The 14,066-nt window shown below is 45.4% G+C and overlaps 1 pseudogene; it reads right to left on the bottom strand.

Annotated features, from left to right (window-relative positions):
- Positions 1–2,523: 2,523 nt before the first annotated feature.
- On the bottom strand, positions 2,524–13,829 carry LOC136461482 (tubby-like F-box protein 12; annotated as a pseudogene).
- Between the last annotated feature and the right edge of the window lie 237 nt (positions 13,830–14,066).

Here is a 14,066-nt window from a genome sequence, read left to right as displayed (position 1 = left end):
ACTTTTCATCGTACATATGGACGACTTGTATCTTTAGAGCTTGTGCAGGGCCTGACTCCAGATTTCAATCCAACAACAAACAGAGTAACGGAGTAGGTAAATGCTATTGTAGTATTTCTATATCACAGTTTCATCTTCAGAAAAAAAGCACACCTAAATGCATATTCATAGTGGGAAAGTGCATCAGAAACCATAATTTGCTAAATAACACGATTAAACATAAATATTTATATCTATTTATTTTAAAATAACATACAAAAAATGGCTAGCTACGCGCGCTATTTGCGCGGGCCAATTGCTAGTTCTCTTCACAAGAGAACATGGCAGCTTCTGCACTTGTGTTGTGCCGCAACAACTCCCGTCTTCGCAGCACGGCGTGGCTCACCGGAAGCGTTCGGACCCTGCTCAAGGTGCCCTCGGCGTCCGGCCACGGCAGGCGCCACATGAACGTCGTCTCGCTCTGTGCCCTCGGCTCTCCCGTGCTTGTCCTCGCGCACTAGCGCATTATCCGCGCCGCCGACTACTACCGGCCGGACCTATTCCGGTGCGGCGAGAAGAACCTGCTCGCCGCGTACTGCCGTCCGGTGACAAGCAGACGCCGGCGCTCTGTTCCACAGAACTCCCAGTTAATTTGAACCATGGAGGCCGCGCTCCGGGACGGCGTGGACGGGGAGACCAATGCAAGGCGCGTTGGAAGATGGACGGGCTCCTCGGTGATGTTCCTCTCTGAAACAACGGCACCGCGCTCCACTTCATCTGCAGGCTGCAGGTCCAAGCCTAGGTGTTCTGGTCCTTGAGACCGCCATGGCGTGCATCAACGGCGACGTCGTGCTCTGGCGAGCGCGCGCTCGTGGTGCGGGGCCAGGCCAGCGCGCCGCGACGCCGCCGGAGCCCGGCGAGGTGGCGCCGCGGGAAAGCTCGCGCGGTCGTTCCGCCTGCAGGCACTGCGCCTACCCTGCCGCGGCGGTCACCGTCACGGTTCAGAACCAGCACCTCGCCGGCGCGGGCGTCCCCTCCGCGCGTTCAACGTTTTTTTCGGAAAGTCCCCTAGATATTTACAGAACATCCCTAAACTTGATCGACATCATTAATCACGATCCAAATATTGACACTAAACCCCCTACATTGGATCGCGATCAATCTAGTTATTTACACTAAAACCCCTATAATTTGCAGAATAGTCCCCCGCCATGACAGTTGACGATCTCCCCTCGCCGTCGCGTGAGGAGCTATGCTCCTCCTCCCGATCTATCGTCCCTCAGCCCCTCCTTTCCCGCCGAATCTCTCTTGGCTTGTCCGCCGCCCCCACCAACCACCATTGCCATCGTCGTGGCCGGGCGGCGCAGTGATTTAATTTGGCACCTATCGCCGTCTGGCGCGCAGGAGCGAGGCCATCGCAAGAGGCATCAGGTTGTTCTGGGATATCGAGTGCTGGGCTGCTGCCTCGACCTCTCGGCGGCGACCCTTGCTTGATGTCAAGCTACCTCCCCGGGTTCGCCTGCGTCAACAAGTCAAGCCCCGCGTTCTTCCCGGAGCGGACCGGCTGTAGAGTGTCAGTGTGTCACGCTGTACCAGAGCAATAATGACCGCCGTGGCTGTGGGAGGACCTGTACGCCGCCATCCGCGACGCGTGGCGCCGGATCGTGTACGTGGCCGGGTGGTCGGTGAACTCGATCGGAGACCACGCCGGTCGGACGGTCACGCTGGGCGACCTGCTGGAGCGGAACGCCGACGGCGGTGTGGCTGTGCTGGTGATGCCATGGCACATGGCAGTACAACACGTCGGTCTCGTTCCTCCGCAGCTCCGGCCAAGCACGACGATGGTTGCCCTGCTTGGTGAGCTGCAGAGTTGATTGGAACGTCTTGATGCGATGGTATATAGGGGAATCCAAGAATTTCAGTGGTACACACGGTGAAGCTAAGCAATGTAAACTTTTAGTAGCACACTGCGAAAATTGACCGGATCTAGAGGGCTTGGGGTTTCAACATTGCATTCCACCCTGTGTCAATTATAACAGTTCCTGCCATTTGCACATCATTGTGCTTAGTAGGCATACAGCACACTGGGAAAGTATCAGATGCAAGTTCTTACTATATAACAAAGAATATATATTCAAGCTAAATTTCATGACCACTACGTAGAATCCAGTCTTTTAAGAGATTCTTAGAACGACGTACGTACACTAATAAATGACCATCACACGATGGGTCTTTTTATATAGCTGATACAAAAGCGTTGTGCTGTGGTGGCGACGAACCAACACACACACACATCCCTAAACCCTAGCTACTGGGTTTACAACAAGTAGAGTAGTACTGATCATAAGTTTATATATACGAGGCTTGTTCTTGTTCTTAGACCGAGGGCTACGACGGGCAGCCTGTCGAGGGCAACAGAGAAGAAGAGGTGCAGAGCACGGGACTGTAGCCGGTGCGCGTAGCCGGCGTCATCGCACCAGGTCCGGCAATGGCGGTGGCCGCGCAAGCGCAGGCGCGCAGCAGTGGCCAGCGTTATTTGGAGTCCAAAAGAGCACCTCTGACAACACGGCACGTTCGTGCGGGAAGAGGCCCCTATAGCGAGTTCAATGCTGACGACCGAATTTCCCGAAACGTAGAGCTGAGTAATTTTGTTTCCCTTTTTGAAGCTTGAGCTGAGTAAATTTGGAGAGACATTACACAATCTGTTGGGGTTGTTTTTTTTTCTCTCTCTCAATAATACCTATATTTATTTATAGCTTTACAAAACGTATTATCTAATCTTTTGGACTTGCTCTAATAAGGTCTCGAATTGTCTTATACAACAGTATACAAGGTTCTGAAAATAAAATCTGCATACACCACATGACACGACAACAAGGATTAAGGATAATAGTATAGTGCCCGTACTAACGGCACGGGTTCATCTCAGAGATGCACTTGAAAATAACCAAACAACGATTTTTTTTAATTTAATCCAAAAAACGGTCATGCATAGCAAGGCATAAGGTCATGTTATCACTCAATCTATCAAATGTGGGCAGCGGCCCGGCGCCACGCGGCGCATGCCGGCTGGGTGTGTTGGGCGGCGAGGCCGTTGGGGCTGCTATTAGGTCTGGCAGCCCTGATTCAACCCTAATTATCTCCTAAACCGTGCAGAATTAGGGAAAACTTCCTAAATAAGAAATGTACCTCTTTAATAGTAGAACATTTCATCTTTAAGGGTCAAAGTCCAACTTCATCAACTTCAAGAAATGTATCTCTTTAATAGTTATGCCAAACAAATTCAGCAGCATAGACATCAACTTCATCATCCGAACCTAGAATTATAATAAATAACATGCATGCGAGGACGATCAGTTTTAGTCTTATAACTATCTTTGACATCTTTGCTTCGGCTTTCTTGAGCCAAAGCTCGCTGCAAGACTTGGTTAACAGTTAGAAATTCATAACCTTCTAATTTTTCTTTAATGTGAGTTTTGAAACCATTAAGCACAAGGTCAGCCAAATCTCTTTCTCCTATCACGAGACTATAGCACCGGTTTTTAACATCTATAAATCTTTTGACATAATCTGAAACCGATTCATCATGCTTTTGTCTAACCGATGTAAGATGTGATAGCCTAAGTTCATTATCGCCGCTATAAAAATGATCATGGAATTTTTGTTCTAGCTGCAACCATGTTGTAATAGAACCAGGAGACAAAGTAGAGAACCATGAAAAAGCTGTACCGGTTAAAGATAAAGGAAATAAACGAACTTTCAACTCATCCGTGGAACCCGCTTCACCTAATTGAGCAAGATATTGACTAACGTGCTCCCATGTGGTTTTGCTATCCTCGCCATTAAATTTAGAAAATTCAGGAACCTTGTAACCTTGAGGATAAGCAATAGCATCAAAGCAGGATGGGTACGGCTTTTGATAAGTTCGACCTCTAACCTTTGGTTCAACCCCAAAAGACTCAACAAACATCCTATGTATATCTTCTCGTAACCCCGCCATAGCTTCTCCTAAATTGGTTGGGAGTGCCCTAGGTGGTGGCATAGAATTTATAGGAGTGTTGCTCGTATTTAAAATCTGTGACATAGGCATCGGCGGTGTAGAACATTGTGACATGGTTTTATTTGGCGCCGAAACTCCCAAAGACGGTACGCTAACAATGGGATTAGGATATGTAGGCATTACCATTAATTCACTTCCAGGTTTAGCTTGCTGCCCAGAAAAGAAATTCATCGGCATGCCATATGTGGGTTGTTGTGGCAATTCCGATAAATCACTAGGTGCTGTTGTGTTGGGGTTTACTGCACTAGTGGATGCACCAATATGACTATTAGAGGGCTACGGCGTATTTTCCTTAGCTTTCATCATATTTATCATAGCCTCAGTAAGAAGATCGTTATTCTGTGCAACGCAAAACTCTAATTCGGCCAACTGTTCAGGAGAAAAAGTGCTACTTACAGAATTTTGTGCCTTTTCTTTGCCTTGTAGAGGAGGGAAAGTGATCTTGCCGACTGCTGTGATATTACCTTGACGATCTTTGTTGAAGTTAGCAAGGAATCTATCCATCTCTTCCTCCTCATGCTTCTTCTTGTATGCTTCATAAGCTTGGCGATGCTCTTCGGACAATTCATCAAAGGTAGGCTTGATGATGTTGTCGGTGCTGATATCTGTGGGCTTTGGGATCTTGCTGCCAGACATGACTGACAGCGGCGTAGATGTACCTTGATCTTCCTTCTTTCCCCAGCGGAGTCGCCAAAAAGTGTGTTCGCACACGAACACGTCACGTGTGCCCCCAGCGACGAGCGCGGTGCGCAAGACACGTAGCAAGGGGAGTCTCGTCGGGAGCGCGATACGCAAGACACGCCAGCGAGAGCTCTTCGGACCCGACACCCCACGCTCCCAGGAGGGACCCCGTCAGGGAGAGCGGCTGCGATGGGCTGTCCTAGGACCTTGCACTCGCTATCGCAATGAAGTAGACGACAACGAAGAACAAGAAGCAAAAACTAGAGCTGAGAGAAAATAGTAGATGCAAAATAATGTAGTAGATTGATTTGTTCGATTGTGTGTTCGCAATCGGCCATCACCCTGTACATATTTATAGGGCGACTAGTCTTTCCATGAATAACCGAACAAGGCTTTCCTAATCTACTTCGACAATGTCTCCTAAACCGGCACGTCTGTCTCCGTGAAAAAGCGCAGCCTTCAACCCCGGATCTTACCCGTCTCCTCAGGGCGGCCCGACCCCAATGATCAGGCGAGGCGTACCCAGACCTGTGGGGGTCGGGCAAGGCGTAGTTTGTCCCTAGGGATCGGGCGAAGCAGAGTCCCCGTGCCTAGGTCGGGCGAGGTGGACCCAGTCCCTCGGGGTCGGGCGAGGCGGAGTTGGTCTCTGGGAGTCGGGCAAAGTATAATCCCCACCCCAGGTCGGGCGAGGCGGAGTTGATCTCTAGGGGTCAGGCGAAGCAGAGTCCCCGCCCGGGCGAGGTGGACCCAGACCCTCGGGGGTCGGGTGAGACGGAGTTGGTCTCTGGGGGTCGGGCAAAGTAGAATTCCCGCCCCAGGTCGAGCGAGGCGAACCCAGACCCTCGAGGTCAGGTGAGATCGAGTTCGTCCCTGGGGTCGACCGAGACGGAGTTTCCGCTTCCAGGTTGGATGAGGCGAATCCAGACCCTCGAGGGGTCGGGCGAGGCGGAGTTCATCCCTAAGGGTCGGCCGAAGCGGAGTTCCCGCCCCCAGGTCGGACGAGGCAAATCCAGACCCTCGGGGGGTCGGGCGAGGCGCAGCCTTGTATAACTTCTCCTCTAGAGGCTGAGATGGGTTGTTGATTTGGTCATCAACAGGCATATAATAGGATTAATATTATGCACGACATGTGGGTCCCATATATAATTATGATTTTTAGCACCAAGCATAAGGAAGGTTTAAGATGGTGCAAGCGGATTATATATAGTTGCAATCACGGTTCAACAAATATTTCTGTTGGACGCTCTATTAATAGACATTTGATGCATGACTCAGTGTCCTATATATCTCCTTGTGCCACGTGGTAGCTCTTTGCTTCGCTAGCTTTGGTAGCTCAAGCGAGTACTTCACCTTAGGCCCTCTTTGGTGCGGCTCACATCGTTTGTTGCTGGCCATTCGAGCATGTTGTTGCAGCTGTGGGAGATGGCGGCGGCAGCGGTGGCGGCCTTCCATGGCATACTCGGTCATCTTGAGATGCTTTGACTCTCTAGTTATAATTTGAAATAGAAGGAGTAGTTGATATTTGTTGTTGACGACTAAACTTAAGAGTATATTACAATGGGTCTGTTTCATATCCAAGGGCTAATTATTAGCCACCTAAAAATATATAAATTAGCTCTAGTCTATCTAAATAGGGTCTAATTTCTTAAGCCAAGTCTCCAACTGGTTGTTAACAAACTAGGGGGACAACCTCAGTTAATTTAGACTAATTTTTAACCCTAGTTAGTAACTAGTCCTAACCGATTCAAACAGGTCTTTAACTTATAACAAAACTATCTAGAATGATAACTCTTTTGGAATGGATGGAGTAACTGTATAGTGATATATACGACCTTATGTCATAAGCAAACATGTCAAAAAGCACAGGAAGGTGATTAGTGAGCCTCATTAGGCCTTAGTGTTGGTGGTTAATTTGTGTACAAAGGCACAGCGGCCGCGTCAGCATTCATTACTAGCTACTTGGATGTGACTTGTCCATGAAACGTCGAAGTCGAATGGGACATGACAAGAGCCCTTAAATAAATCCATGAAAACTTTGAACCATGGCCATTGCAGTGATGCATGGCTAACTGGTGGACACGGCGATGGTCATAAAAATTTCAATTTCAATTAATAAAGCACTACTTCATTTGTTGACATGATATATGAGCGTCTACCTTTATATTACTGTAAATCGTAAAATACAGTTGTTTCAATCTACACCACAGCAACGCCAAAAAATTGAATCTTGTATAAAAAAAAATCATGTATGTAGTAATATACTTTTATAAAAAGAAACTACAGTACTTACCATCAAACTACACCTATATTGATATATCATAATGTTTTAGTCAAAATACATCAACTTATCAAATGGAATAAGTGGCTATGTTCTTTCGAACTTATCAGCCGGTTTATATCAGCCGTACTTCAGCTTATTCTCTCTCACAGAACACTATTAAATCAGCCAAAATCATATTCAAATAAAGTGTAATGAATGCTGAAAAACCAAACCAGGAGTAGAGCTGCTTCAGTTCGGCTTCATCTGCACTCAGACACAACACATGTGTATATATATGCTTCCGATCGATCCAGATGCTGCTTCTGTTCCGTGGCATAAATGCATGACCTGACCCAACCAGATTCGTGCATGCATCACTCATGTTCTTCTTCTTCATTTTCTTTTGAGCTTTGCCGCGGTACCTTTAAATGACTAGATGATTTTTATCACATATTACCTTCTAGGAGGTAATAAAAGCATAAGGAAAATATTTTCCAATTAGATCTAATTCCATATCCTATTAGGTCTCACTTGCATGCATGATGTAAATTGTAATCAACAAACTAATGTTCTTATGTTTGTGACAACGTGACATATCATGCTAAGATGATTTTTAAACATTTTTGTAACATTTCTTTTTTCACGTACGTTTGCATGTACGTCACTTGCTAAAATACACGTATATGCATGCTTAATATTTTTTGTGCTTAATCCTTTTATGTAATGTAGTCTTAATTGAGTTAGAATAATACACACACTTAAATATGTAACGTGTTAGCATGTAACATGTTTTAGATCGCTAAAGTGTCACACCCTGAAAAATTTCATTTTCTAAAATAGCCAAATTGATTTATTTAAGCAATTTTTGTGAGCATTGAACCTAGGGAAATAATAGTTTTATGGAATTAAAATCAATTATAAGGTTAGTAACCTCTTTACGCATACATGCTGCTGCAAATTCATTCTTGGGATGATTGGTTTGACCAAATTTGAAAACAAGAATTCAAATCCATTTGAAAAATACTTTTGAAAAACTCTAAAAATAAAAAGAAAAAAAGAATTTCTTCTTTTCTCTCCATCCCTTCCTCACTTCTGGCCCAGTTGGCCTTTCCCTTTTCCCGCGGCCCGCTTGCCCTCCCCTCTTCCCTTCCTGGGCCGGCCCAGCTCGGCCAGGCGGCCGTTGCCGCGCGCCTCCGCCCCGCTCTCTGCCGCTGCCAACCCGGCCCCACCCGTCGACGCCGTCTCCCACCTCCCGCAACCGCCGCACGAGTCCATGCCGCAACCGCCCCACGCCCGCTCCTCGCGTCGTGGGCGTGTCGCCCCGCGCCCGGCCTCTACAAAAGGGTGCCGTGACCCCCGCGTGCACCCCTGCTGCCTATCTCCGCTCCCTTTTCGCTTTTGCTCGAGCCGAGGAAGTCGCAACAACTGCCGCACCGAGATCCGCCGTCCGCCTCCGCGTGGCCGCCGTCCCCGAGCCACCGTCGACGTTGATTTTCCCCGCTGTGAGTTTCGCCGTACTCCCCTCTCTCTTCCCGTGCTGTTTATTTCTCGTTTCATGGCTTCTAGTGGCCGTTTTGTGTGCGCCCACGAGCTTTCGGCCACCGGCCATGGCGACCCTCGCCTCAGCCACGTCCTCTGGCCCCGTTCTCGGCCTAGGCGAGGCCCCTGCTTCCCCTCCATCTCCCAGTGTCCTCGGTTCTTCGAACCGTGGCCCGTAGGCCTTGTTCCCCGCGCGCCGGTGACCACCTCTCCGCCGGCCATGGTTAAGCCGCCGCGGCTGCACTGTTCCACGCCGGCCTCCCTTTCTCTCTCTTCTCCTCTCTAATCCGAGCCCTCCATTGTTTGATCGACGGCCCAGAATGGCCGATACCCTTTCGCCCTGGCAGTTTTGCTTAAGAGACCCTGGGTTGTTCTAAGTCCTAACCCGCCGTCCCTAGCGTAGTTTCAAAAGTACGCTTTCTCGTTTTGAAAACATAAAGTACACTGTTTTAGTCCAAAATACGTTTTCAGTATTTACAGAAATGCCACTAGATTTGTTTTGCTCATAAAAACTTCGTTTTAACTCCAAATTGACCCGTTCAAATTGCATTAGCTTCGTAATTTCATAATCTATGTGTTAGTATTCATAGTTAGGTTTAATTAAATAAAGTGCTATAGAAAACCCCGTTTAATTCATAACTTTCGCGTTTTAGCTCCGATTTTCATGAACTTCGCGTTGACGTGATCGTAGCGAGACGTAGATTCTTTTCATAAATATTTTATCTTGTTTTCTATACTGCTGGTGTACTGTTCTAACTGTAGGATTGTTCATACGCCTGGCCCCCTTGTGCCAAGCAGGTTTAGCTCATAGTTCACCCGGGCAATGGGGTAGCTAGCAGTGGGTACTTTTGGAGAAACCCTCCTAGAGGAGATTCTGCGGCTCCCGCGCTCACACGAAACAAGGCTCCCAGCATTGTGTGGTGTTTGAGTGTCATACACGACGAATTTAGTGCCAAGAAAATTTGACCTGTTGGCACTACAATGTCAGGTCCAAACAGAAAACACCGCCCAAAGCTCACAAATAATTTGAGGTCAAATAGACATAGTGTAGTCAAGTAAGATACTTCACCTCATTTTTCCAACATAGCCATTACTTGATCGTGATATATTTTTAGGATCCACAGAAATGATGTACTCAGTATATGTTGTACGGCGATTCCTCTTAGCTGCTAGCAGAAATTTCCCATCCTCGCTGAGGACAGCTAAAACCCAAACCATCAAAGCATTAAGCAAAGTTATTTGTGATAACAGTTTATCCGATCTCACTAAGGGTATCAAAGAGTAAGTATAATCCTTCTTTAATTTACTATCGTCGTAAATGTTAGATCACTGAGACGAAGCAATAATAGAACAGGAAACTGTATATTTGCATGCATCATGGCACACAAAATTATAAGTTTTTCTAGTATCAGTTAAATCTTTTGCATTCCAAAAACTCCTCTTGTTACAAGGGGTAGTGGGAAACAAAATCTGGTACTGCTCTATTTCTAGGTCACTTTGTTCATATCTAATATTCCTGAATTTGAAAGGACTAAAACATAGCCCAAAAGCCACAGGAAGCAACACATTTGGTTCTCAACCAAATCTGATTTGGAAAATCACTAGAGCAAAGGCGTATCTATGGAATTAACTTAAACATTTTCCCCTATTCATATAAAGATGACAATAATAGTTTGCAGTTTTATGAAAAACTTCCAAATTTACATGGGATCGTTCAGAAGGATATTAATGAGAAAAACAGAGTGCATGCTTTATACTTACCAGGGCTAAGACATAGGTAAAGATAATAAGTGGACGTTGATTTGTCCCTTTTTATAAAACACTGGATTATTCCACTTCTTGGTCCCGGCTACACATGAAAAAACAAAGTTAGATCGATGCAAACATTTGTTGGTGGACATATATATTATACTGCAGAAACTGATCTCTACTTCTCAATTGCAAGAGACAAAATTGCTACAAGTCAGTACTTGATGAGCATTGTAACCATGGTTTTTTAGGTGTTGTGGTGTTGGGGACACACCTAGCGTGATATGACTAGTAATCTGGGAACTCTATTGATGAACTGGAAGGGGGAAATACCATGGCAGGATTGACTGGATAGCAGCAGCAGTGGAGATCGCCCTCCCTGGGAGGCTCTGATCAGCTAATTCTGCTTCTGCCTGCTCTTAATCCCAGCCACACTAGTGGTTATATCACCCACATGCGCAGCTGATGACACTTCCTATCCAATTGACCAGGCTCTAGAACTAGAGGCAGCCGCACACCCACATGAGCGGCTGAGGACACAGCTAGCTGATCCAATTGACCAGGCTCTAGCCACTAGAGGCAGCCGCACCCTTCTTCTTCCCAATATAGTGCTGCCCAGTGAACAAATCCACAACATAGCGACTAGCCGACTAGGATCTTGTGGTGTTGGGGTCACACCTGGACATCTGGGTGATGCCTCAAAACAACAAGATTGCAACAACCATTATTCCTATTTGCCACTTGACCAATAGACCCACAAAAAAGCTAACTAGATTAAATGATTTTTCCTGGGCTAACCGCTTGGAGAATGGGAGCTTGGGTGAGGTGATTTTTCATTAAGAAAAAATGGGAAACTATGCATGGATAAGCATGTACTGACAAGTATTTTGTAAACACATAAAGTGGTCAAGAATATCAGGTATATGCAAACAGGAGTATATTGGTTCCTAATATTTTGGGCAGCACAATCCTTTATTTATTCCAACTGTTTGAGAGTATAAATAATTGAGTAACACAAAAATAGAAGCTGCAAAATCGATATTCAATAACAGAGGTCTGCAACTTTCCACCCCTGGTAACTGAATTCAATCATTACCTGTTTAAGTGATACTGGAAAAGTGAGCTTCCCGCAAAACTCCGGACTCAGCACTATATCCTTGCATATCTCTCTCCATGTTCCACAGACTGCTGCACAAGCAACAACATTTTTTCGGGATGGCCAATTGCTCTCCCCCTTCCTCAAGCCTTTTCATTACATCTCGAAGCAATTCAGGAGGAAGACCAACCCACCTGCTTTGATCAACTACTACAGATCTGTCGCTCAGAAATCCAACAGATTTCCCTCTATGATGACCAGACAGACCAGGCAAACCAGAAATCCTAACCTCAAAGCTTCGTCTTGATAAGCTACCAAAGCTTTCCCTAACATCACGGACTATGCTGCGAAAGGACATGTCCAGTGGAAAGTGTGCAACAACCAGAAGGCAGAAATCCAACGAATCTCTTGTGGTGATCAGGATCTTCAAAGCAAGTCTGCTAGCAACAGTACAGAGTATTCAAATGGCAAAGCATTAGTAACTCCTCGCCTTATACAATAGTACAGTACATACACCCAAAAAAAACACTGCCGACACAATATCATGGCTGTGCCTTATCTTTTCTATCAGCCATTCAGCCGCAGCCTTCTTTGGTTTATAAACCATGTCAGCATCATGCTGAAAGCTAAGTCTTCAACCAAACAGGAAAAATAGCATGCACTACAAACTACCAAACAGGAAGAAGAGACTTTTCCCTCTGTGCCATTATAAAAGATCGTAATCCCCTGTGTGCCTCTGATAAAATTCAGCGGTCTTCAGCGCCACTACTCCAACTCTTTCGTGTCCTCCATGCCACTTCCGTCAGTTTGGACTCTAACGCCGTCAAACTGCAGGTGTGAAAAGACGAAAATGCCCTTAAGTTCAAATATGTTATTAATTTTTTTTGAGCATCTTAACGACTTCAAATGAAAAAACTGAAAACTAGAAAATTGTAGATCTCGTCGACATCTATAATTTTCATATAAAAATTATTTTCATTTAATTCCGCAAAAAATATGATTTGATATGATTAATATATCTTAGAAAAATCATATTATTTTTTTTGCGAAATTAAATGAAAAAAAAATTATATGAAAATTATAGATCTCGACGAGATCTACAACTTTCTAGTTTTGAGTTTTTTCATTTGAAGTCATTAAGATGCTCAAAAAATTAATAACATATTTAAACTTAAGGGCATTTTTAGTGACGCTGAAGACCGCTGAATTTTTTTAGGGGCACGCAGGGGATTACGATCTTTTATAATGGCACACAGGAAAAAAATCTACAGGAAGAATAGCATGAACTACAAAGTAAGCAGCCACCAAGGAAGACTATTAGGGATTAGAGCGTCTATGAACGCATCGAAGTCAAGCCTCAAGCCCATCGTAGAGAATACAATTCCCACTTGAATAGTGAATAGTCTAATAGCATCTATAAAGTCAATAACCAGTTCTTGATTCACACTTAGCACAAGATGATGGCAACATGGGCAGCCAACCCCATCCCCTCTGATGGGGAAAGGACAACGGAACACAACATTAATTTAAGGCCTAACTGATTCATTCCGCAGGATGCAAAATTTTGACCCCCTTTATTGCAGGAGGAGAGCAGAATTTGACATTATTTCAGCACATTCAAAGAGTTCTACTTGGAATTAAGCATTGAAGATTTTCTTCGCAGTTGGAGAAATGGAAAAAGAAAAAGAAAGGAAACATTTTATTTATTTCCGCAGGAGTTAGCACAGAACATATATGTTGTTAGCATTAAGCAGCTCGAGAGGGGTGTGGTAAGGCAAGAAACGTAAGGCGAGAGGAGAGGTCCGGAACCGGACTAGGAATTCCTGGGCGGGCAACTCCAATTACTAAAATCAGATGAAAAACTCGCAGCTTCGATGGTACTAGTGAAGGACGAAGAAGAAGGGACATGAATCTTACCTTATGGACACCGCGGTCGTCGACCTACTCGGGAATTGCAGACCGAATGTGTGAAAAAGATCCAACTTTCACACGCAGAGGAGGCGCTTTTCCGCAAGGGAGATGAGCAAACGTTTTTGCCCCCTGGATTCAAAGCTCTGTGCTCCGAATTCCTGGCGGATTTGTCGCCTTTCAACCTTGAAAAAAAATGGAGCGAGCTTTTGAGCAACAGGAAGGATACAGGACGAGCCCAAATGGGGTAGCTTCGATCTGGTGCGTGGAAGAAGAGGAAGAGGAGACTGAGATGTACAGATCACAGCACAAATGGGGTGAGGGGAGAGGAGGGGAGCATATGGATAGGATAGGAAGGGGAAATGAAGAACGCGGGAGGAATTGGAACAGTGTTGTTGGGACTCCGAAACAAAGAAAGGAGGGGACACGTAAGAATGAGATATGCATCAGCATTCAGCACAATAGTAGCAGTGATTTATCCAGGTTTGTTTATTAGTACTAGACATAATAATATTTTGAACCTTCTTGCTTTTGCTTGCTCCATCTAGTTACGAGTGATGTTTACATAAATGCTTTCAAATGGCTTTATTATTAGGACATTTGGGTTTCTTTTTTTCTTCGTTCCACTCTTTAAGTGGGTTTCCCAAATTACCATTTTCACTTGGTTTCGCTAGAATGCCAGTTATATATTTTCCGAATTACACGCTATAGACGTAGGGGCTCACAATACGCACATACACTCGCTCCTATAAACGTACACACGTAAACTTTATTCATATGAGCACCTTCTAAAG

The sequence above is a fragment of the Miscanthus floridulus genome, chromosome 6, assembly GCF_019320115.1.
Source record: "Miscanthus floridulus cultivar M001 chromosome 6, ASM1932011v1, whole genome shotgun sequence".
NCBI lineage: Eukaryota > Viridiplantae > Streptophyta > Magnoliopsida > Poales > Poaceae > Miscanthus > Miscanthus floridulus.
This window is presented reverse-complemented; position numbering and strand designations above follow the sequence as displayed.